We start from the raw sequence: 8,503 nt of genomic DNA, 5'->3' as shown, positions 1-8,503 counted from the left end.
CCCCACCATACCTCTCCAGGACGACATGTGGGAGAATGACAACCGCACTTTACCTGAAATCTATAACCACCTGTGGCCTCAGAAGTGGCCATTTCCTCCCTCTGGCCTTAGTTTGCATTACATCAACAGGCAGCAAACTGCCACCCTCTCCCCAAGGCAGTGGTACTTCAGCCTCTTATTGCCTCATTCCCCCAGAGAGAACCAGGAAATATATTCCTTTGCTGTAAACTCCTTTTATCAGAACAGGGAAGATTACAGCAGTAAACTTTGTTTTTTGGGGGGGAAATTATGCTCAGAGTCTGAGACTGTCTTGTCAATATTTAATACAGGTTCACTGCAGGAATTATAATAATTTCACAAGCTAATAGCATACAGGATAATGTCTCTTAATAAGCCAATAAAGAAATAACATACTCCAAATCAATAATAGATTACACTATTGTTCCAGGCAAGAGGAGATGAAAGGAATGAAGTCCCAATTTAATTGAGGTGTGCCTTTCTACATGAGTTGGTTCCTGGGAGAGTCAGCTTAACCAACTGAGAGCCTGACATCCAGCTACCAGCAAAACGCAAGTTCCCTGTTGCTGGAGCACGTTGCTAGGGAACCAAGACGCCGGTGTTGACAAGCAAGATGATCTCCTGAGAGAGGTGCTGCACCGCTTTCCCCACTGCCCTTACCCCGTTACCCACACAGTAACTAATGCCCCAAGGTCTTCAGAGAGCTGCTTAGGTCAGCAAAGGGTCACCCTGCCCAGACCTAAATTCTCAGATTGTCCTCACAAACTCTGGGTATTTATAGTCTAAAGGTCCCCTGGCCATAGATGCTTCTTCATATTATTGCTAAGCCCCCAGTGGCGCCCCTGGGCAGCTGAGCTACTGAGGGCTTATCGGCAGCCACAGATGTTGAGAGATGTCATCCTGATGCAGCTTCTTCATATCAAAACAACTTTACTTATAAAGACAACTTCATTCTTGTATCAAAACAACTTCCCTCTTAAAAACAATTTCATTTTTGTCATAAGCAAGTGGATTTGATATCATATCAAACCACCGCACAACAACTTTGCACACTTTTTTTTTTTATGGTTTTTTTTTTTTAATGTGATGATCCATTTATTTATTTCTGGCTGTGTTGCGTCTTCGTTTCTGTGCGAGGGCTTCCTCTAGTTACGGCAAGTGGGGGCCACTCTTCATCGCGGTGCGTGGGCCTCTCACTGTCATGGCCTCTCTTGTTGCGGAGCACAAGCTCCAGACGTGCGGGCTCAGCAATTGTGGCTCACGGGCCTAGTTGCTCCGTGGCATGTGGGATCTTCCCAGACCAGGGCTCGAACCCGTGTCCCCTGCATTGGCAGGCAGACGCTCAACCACTGCGCCACCAGGGAAGCCCACTTCTTTTTTTTTTTATAAATTTATTTGTTTATTTATTTATTTTTGGCTGTGTTGGGTCTTTGTTGCTGTGTGCAGGCTTTCTCTAGCTGCGGTGAGCAGGGGCTACTCTTCGTTGTGGTGCGCGGGCTTCTCATTGTCGTGGCTTCTGTTGCTGCGGAGCACGGGCTCTAGGCACGCAGGCTTCAGTAGTTGTGGCTTCCAGGCTCTAGAGCTCAGGCTCAGTAGTTGTGGCGTATGGGCTTAGTTGCTCCGCAGCACGTGGGATCTTCCTGGGCCAGGGCTCGAACCTGTGTCATTTGCGTTGGCAGGCGGATTCTTAACCACTGCGAAGGGAAGCCCCTGCACAGTCCTTCTTACACCTTTGGATTATTTCCTGAGTTGAATTGGTTTCTGTTCTTTTCCATTATTTTGATCCTAAAACAACAGAAAACTAGAAAGAAAAGAATAGAGGAAGGAGGGAGAAAGGAGGATGGCAAAGAGACAGAAAGAAAGAAAAAGAAAAAGACTCGAAACAGACAGCATCTTAGCAAAATAACTTACTGGACTCTGTGGAGAGGAAGATCCAGAAATGACGTAAAGGTCTGTGTCACACACCACCAGGTCCTTGATTAGTGGCTGAACCCACTATAGGAGCCATGACAGCATTCAGAGCCAATGCCATGAGCTGGGTGAGCCAAAGTCATGCCTGTTCTGATAACATCTGGAAGCTTCACCAAGCCAGCAAAGAAAACATCCTTCAATTATTGGTAGCAATGAACCAATAACAACCCATCAATCAACAAATTAAAATCATGGGGCAAGGTACTAACGGTTATTCATGGCAGGTGAAGATTACTTCCTCCTTGGCAGAACAGATCAGAATCAGAAAGGAAACTATAAGACACACAAAGTTTAACTTTCTGGCATTTGTTAAGTATTTCTTTCTTCTTTGAGCAACCTGGATTCCATGAAGCCAAGAACCTCTTTCTGTAACATCCCTCGCAGGCCTGCTAACACATTTATGGTCAATGCCTCATCTCTCTTCCCTTTATCCAAAATTCCCTTCCACTGGCCTCATTTCCCATAGCTCTTTGCTGAGAGAAAATTACCTGCTCTGAGAAGCCAATCCTTCCAAAGTGATACTAGATGCAGTGGTAGACAGAGTAATAACCCTCCAAAGATATTCGTGACTTAACCCCAGAATCTTTCAATTTTTCCAGGGGATTTCATGAGTGGGATTAAGGTTAAGGACCTTGAGATGGGAGGAGTAGCCTGGATTATCCAGGTGAACCTAATCTAATTACTTGGCTCCTTAAAGATGGAGAACCTTTCTGTGCTGGGTCAGAAAGATGAGAGGGAAGAAGAAGAGTTGCTGACTTTCAAGATGGAGGAAGTGGACACAAGTCAAGGAATGTGAGTGGCTCTAGAAGCTGGGAATAGTCCTCAATGACAGCCAGCAAGGAAACAGCATCTCAATCCTACAACCACAAGAAACTGAATTTTGCAAACAATCCAAACGTGCAAGGAAACAGATCCTTCCCCTAGAACCTCCAGTAATGAACACAGCTCTGCTGACACCTTGATTTTACCCTGCTGAGACCCATGTCAAAAGTCTGACCTACAGAACTGTAAGGTAATAAATTGGTGTTGTTTAAACCGCTATATTTGTGGAAGTTATTTTCTAGCAATAGAAAACTAATACAGATGTTAATATGAGACTCAGTCAGCAGGGCTTTCAGTTAGTTTGCTTTCTGAAGCAACTATTATGGTACCAGATAAGAAAAAAAAAATCTCTCATATATTTTGGAACAGGCAGATTGTTTTACAATTCGTGGCCAGATGTGTCATCCACTTTGTTCATTCACCTGTTCCATAAATATTTATGGAATGCCAACTAGGTACCAGGTACATAGTTCCCTACACATATGGCTCCTTCTAGATCATGTCTACTACACAAGCGGATCCAGTCAGCAAGTCAATCAACAAATGTTCATTGAGCATCTACTGTGTATTAGGTACAAGGGCAACTCAATCAAGATTCACTGAAAGGGTCTTTTAGCTGCCTGAGAAGGCTGGGAAACCTGAGATTCCAAATTGTGCAGTGGAATATTGGAATAGACAGCATCTGAGCCTGTCTACACAAGAGCTAGGAGGTATTACTGTCACCCTTTTACATATGCAAAAACTGAGGCTCAGAGAGATTAACAGCCAAATCACACTGCCCGTATGTGATGGAGCTGGAACTTAAAACCTTTTTTTTTTTTAAAAACCTTTTTTAAATTATAGTAAAACACACATAACATAAAATTTACTATCTTTTACCATTTTTAAGTATACAGTTCAGTAGTATCAAGTACATGCACATTACTGTGCAGCCAATCTCCAGAATTCTTTTCATCTTGCAAAACTGAAACTCCATGCCCATTAAACAACTCCCCATTCCCACCTCTTCCTAGCCCTTGGCAACCACCGTTCTACTTTCCGTCTCTCTGAATCTGACTTATTTAGGTACCTCATGTAAGTGGAACTTTAAAGTATTTGTTTTTTTTGTATCTGGCTTATTGCACTTAGCATAATACCCACAAGGGTCATCCATATTGTAACATGTGTCAGAATTTCCTTCCTTAACATGTGTCAGAATTTCCTTCCTTTTTCAAGTCTGAATAATATTCCATTGTATTTATATACTACGTTTTGTTTATCCACTCATTCATGAATGGACACTTGGGTTGTTTCCATCTCGTGGCTATTGTGAATAATGTTGCTATGAACATGGACATACAAATATCTCTTCGAGACCCCACTTTCACTTCTTTTGGATATATACCAATGGAGCTGGAATTTGAACACAGATCTCTCTGACTCTGCTGTTCATTCTCTCCCGGGGTGCCACACAGCCTAGGGTGAAGTTACGGCTTTCTGTGCTGTAGCTAACCAGATACATGAAGTTTTTTGCTCACAGTCCATTCTACATAGAACTAGTTTTATTCTATGATTTTCCAGTGATTAAAATACAACCAGATATTCTGCACTAAGAATAAAACTCAAACTCCTTGACCCTATATGATCTGGCCCCTGCCTATATGTCTAAACTCATTTCCAACCACTTGCTGTACTTTAGTCATACTGTCTCTGTTTCTACTCTTCAAACACAAAGAGCTGTTCCTACCTCAGGGTCTTTGCATTTGCTGTACATTCTCCCTGGGACTTTGCATAACTGGCTCCTTCTTATCATTCAGGTCTCAACTCAAACGTGACCTCTTCAAAGAGAACTTCCCCCGCCACACTTTATAAAGTAGCACCTCCTATCACTATCTAGCACATTGTTCTCCTTTATTTTCTTCATAACTAGCTAAAATTTATTTTGTTGTTGTTGTTTTCTCATTTATTATCTATCTCCCTCACAAGAATGTATTTTCCACACAGTTATCTTATCTATCTTATTCCTCCAGTATCCCCAGGGCATAGAACCATACCTTGTACATAACAGGTGCTTATCAAATATTTGTTGAATAAAGGAATGTATGAGGAACTTCACTGCAGTATTGTTTATCATATCCAAAAAATGGAAACAGAGTGATTTGAATCAAACTGATTTTATAATTTATCACCTACTACAGGTCACTTAGAGTATGAAAGAGGTTATTGTTAATTATTATACCAGATCTATAGGCAAAACCAGGACTGCATGACGGCTCTACCTTAATCATTTATTCCAATCTCCTCAATTTGCAGATGAGGACACTTAGGAGACCCAGAGAGGGAAAGTCACTTGATGAAGGTTGCACAGCAAGTTAGGTGCAGAGGTGGAAAAAGCCTCAACTGCTGACACTCAGGCTGGGGCCCTTGATTCTTCACTGCTTGGTTGCTCTGAAGCTCAGTAAAACATGCCCCCCATCTGCCACAGTGCCCTCACATGACTCTGGGAGAAAACAGAGCTCATTTTTCTGTCCCAAGAAGCATGCGGTTTGGAGCTCTTCTCTTTCTCTTACTTTTTCTTCCCCCTTTTTGTGGTCGTATACTGGGCTGGCTGGAGGGGAAGCACTTAGGTATCGTGGGATTTCACTGCTGTTCCATTACATAAGTGAAAGCCCTACCAAGGGGAGAATGAAATGCAAAGCAGGGCCATCTGACCACTTCCTTGGCTGGTCCCGGGACTGCCTGGGTCACCCCAGGGCTTGGTTCTGGGAAATGCTCATTCAGTACATTCCTCATCCAACAGCTATTTCTTGAGCATCTTCTAGGTTCCAGGCTATACTGTGCTATACACATGGTATATAAGAATGGATCAGCAAGACATGATCGCTGCCCTCATGGGGAGCCCATTATGGAAAAGGGTGAGTGTTGGATAATACACATATACAGACAAATTAATTACAGACATGGTTAGTTCTAGAAAGGAAATAGAGCACTCTGATGAACAGTAATAATAGCTGACACCTATTGAAGTCATCTTTGTCTCTACCACTTTGTGAGATAAATATTATTATGATCTTCATCTTATACATGTGGAAACAGAAGCACAAGGAGTTTGGGTGACTGCCCAAGGTCACACAGTTGGTATGTGTCAGAGCTGAACTTGAACCCCAGAGACTTGCTTCAGAGCCTGAGTCCTTAACCACAAGCTATCTTGGGCAGGAGAGGGTCAGAGGGGAGTGCGTGCTTTCAATAGGGCAGGGAAGGCCTTTCTGAGGAAGTGGCATATAAACTGAGATGAACTGTAGAAAGAACTGGCAGAAGAATGTTCTAGGCAGAAAAAGGAACATGTGGACAAAGGTGGGAAAGAGGCTGGTGTGTCCTATAATCCGTCAGAAGGCCTGGGAGATTGAGGCGGAGGGTGGATTTTATTCAAGGTGCCCCTCACAAAGTGTCTTTGCAGACGTATATTTTCTCATTTGATCAAACAGCCTGGTCAGGCCAGTCGAGCAAGTGTTATCATCCATGTTTTACAGAACACTGTATGTTGTTTCTGGGAACTTGGGGTCAGAGGTGGCCCCAAGACTTTGAACTTGTGTCAAGAGCTCTTTCTACTCAACCTCCCTGCTGAGGCCCCAGCTGGCCCTTCGCTGTCCCTATGGTCCCTTAACTATAATGTACCCCTGTCTCCCCAGCACCTCCTCCTCCTCTCACCTCAGAATTTACCTCTTCAGCTGCCTTAACACCTTAATTTCTAGGGGAATCTGATAAACAAATCTGTTCTTACCTGCTAATGGGGAATAAAGCCCTGTAGAAACCTAGCGTGAACTTGTTTTTCTATCCCTATGAAAACCTACAACAGCCTTCCTTTCTTCCAGTCGTAAGATCAGCCTCCAGCTATTAGCATTCCCTTTCTGCCAAGTGGCCGTGATTATTTGATTCATGGCCTGTTCCCAGAGGAGCCTGGCAGAGTTTGAGCCTTGCGCCTTTGGTTAACAGGTAGCAGCTGACAAGATGCCAATAATCCAAGCATTGTTCAGATCAGCTAATTCCCTGTCTGTGAATGTGATCGCATCCACCCTCAGAAACCATCCCCAGGAGATGGGGCGGCAGGGCTGTGGGCTCCTCATCATGGCACACAAGCTGTCCAAGTCCCAAACACTGCCTTCCTCTCCACCTCAGCCTGTCCTGCTTCCTACCTTGACCTTGGGGCCCAGACTCACCAGACGTTTCTCACCATGAGCTCTGAGCACACACCACGAGCTTTCACACCTGTGTGCCGCTCCCTCTGCTTGTGACACCCTCCCCACCTTCTTTACCGGCTCCCCCCTTGGCCTGAATACAACCCAGATACCGCTCGCCCGGGAAGCCTCCTCCGACTGCACCTCGCTGAGCCTCACACTCCCCTCCTCCGTGCTTCCAATCTTAATGAGCAGCATTCTTTGAGTACCTGTAATACACCACACACTCTGTTAAGCTCGTTACACGGATCATCGCAATATGAGAGCATTTTAAAGAGGCAGATTCTCTCATCCTACTATTTTACCATTGAAGAAACTGAATCATAGTAATGCAGCCACGGCTGAGCAGAAAGTGCTGCAGGTGGGATACAACCCAGGTAGACTGCGTTCAGGATGTGGATCATCACCATCTGCTGTGTTCACCATCACAACTAACACTTATTGGGCACTTACAGTATACCTCCATAGCTCTAGGACATTGACGTACACCTTCTCACTGAACTTTCATAAGTCCTATAAAATTTAGTCACTACAAGGTAGGTGTTATTATGTCCATTTTAAAGGTGAGAAAACTGAGGCCTAGAGTGTTTTCATTATTTAGCTAAACCACACATTGAGCAGAATGCATGGAATGCACCACCACGCACTGAAATTGCCCAGATTAGCTGAGGCTGCTAGTGATCTACCCAACACCCCTTCTCCTCCTCTTTCGTAATATCAAAGACTGTATTGTCAGAGATAACAATGTGTCCAATTTAAGAAAACAAATAAGATAAACAAAACCCCTCCCAGACACCTCTGCAGATAGGGTAGCTGAGGAAACATAAGTCAATACCTTGGTGTGGGGCTTCCAGGAAATCATTCAAAGAGGGTATACTCTGCTATTATGTATCATTTGCATTTGGTCCTTTCTCCGTCTTCCTGTTTGAGACACGCAGACTGGATCTCCAACAGCCATCTTTTGACCATGAAGCAATCCTACAGAAAAAAAAAAAAAAAGGATCAGAAGAAAAGAAGGAACCTGGGATCATGGTGACACCATGTTGACAGAGCAACCAGACCAGCCTTGGGCCATCCAGCTCCAAACTTCACGGAATGTGGAAGAAAAAAAAGACTTGTTTAAACTCTGTTGCTTTGATTCTCTGTTACTTGAAGCCAAATGCAATTCCTAACTCACTTACTTTGCTACGTGGCTGACCAACCATCCCACTGAGCTGTGTGGTCCTCAAGAGTGAACTCAAAGTACCACTTGCCTCTGTACCAATGTCAGGAGCACAGCACCTGGGTCATTGTATTGACCTCGACCAACTCTGACTTTCTTGCCATTTTACTCAGCCTCCTTGGAGGCAAAAGAGATGAAGTTAGGAAACAGACATTTCTTTCTTTTATTTATTTATTTATTTATTTATTTTTGCGTGTTGGGTCTTCGTTTCTGTGCGAGGGCTTTCTCTAGTTGCGGCGAGCGGGGGCCACTCTTC

General features: G+C 44.0%; 1 long non-coding RNA gene across 3 annotated transcripts in view; it reads right to left on the bottom strand.

Annotated features, from left to right (window-relative positions):
- Positions 1-315: 315 nt before the first annotated feature.
- LOC137759730 (uncharacterized) overlaps positions 316-8,503 on the bottom strand; it is a 43,570-nt gene continuing 35,382 nt past the window's right edge. For all 3 annotated transcript variants that reach the window (XR_011073133.1, XR_011073134.1, XR_011073135.1), the window contains 4 exons: positions 7,861-8,003; positions 7,139-7,234; positions 1,930-2,096; positions 316-1,803 (listed from right to left, as the gene is read on the bottom strand). This is a non-coding gene — a long non-coding RNA (uncharacterized lncRNA). The remainder of the gene's footprint in view (positions 1,804-1,929; positions 2,097-7,138; positions 7,235-7,860; positions 8,004-8,503) is intronic.

Source organism: Eschrichtius robustus, chromosome 2 (genome assembly GCF_028021215.1).
Source record: "Eschrichtius robustus isolate mEscRob2 chromosome 2, mEscRob2.pri, whole genome shotgun sequence".
NCBI classification, from domain to species: domain Eukaryota; kingdom Metazoa; phylum Chordata; class Mammalia; order Artiodactyla; family Eschrichtiidae; genus Eschrichtius; species Eschrichtius robustus.
The sequence above is the reverse complement of the archived record's forward strand: the minus strand, read 5'-3'. Positions and strand labels throughout refer to the sequence as shown.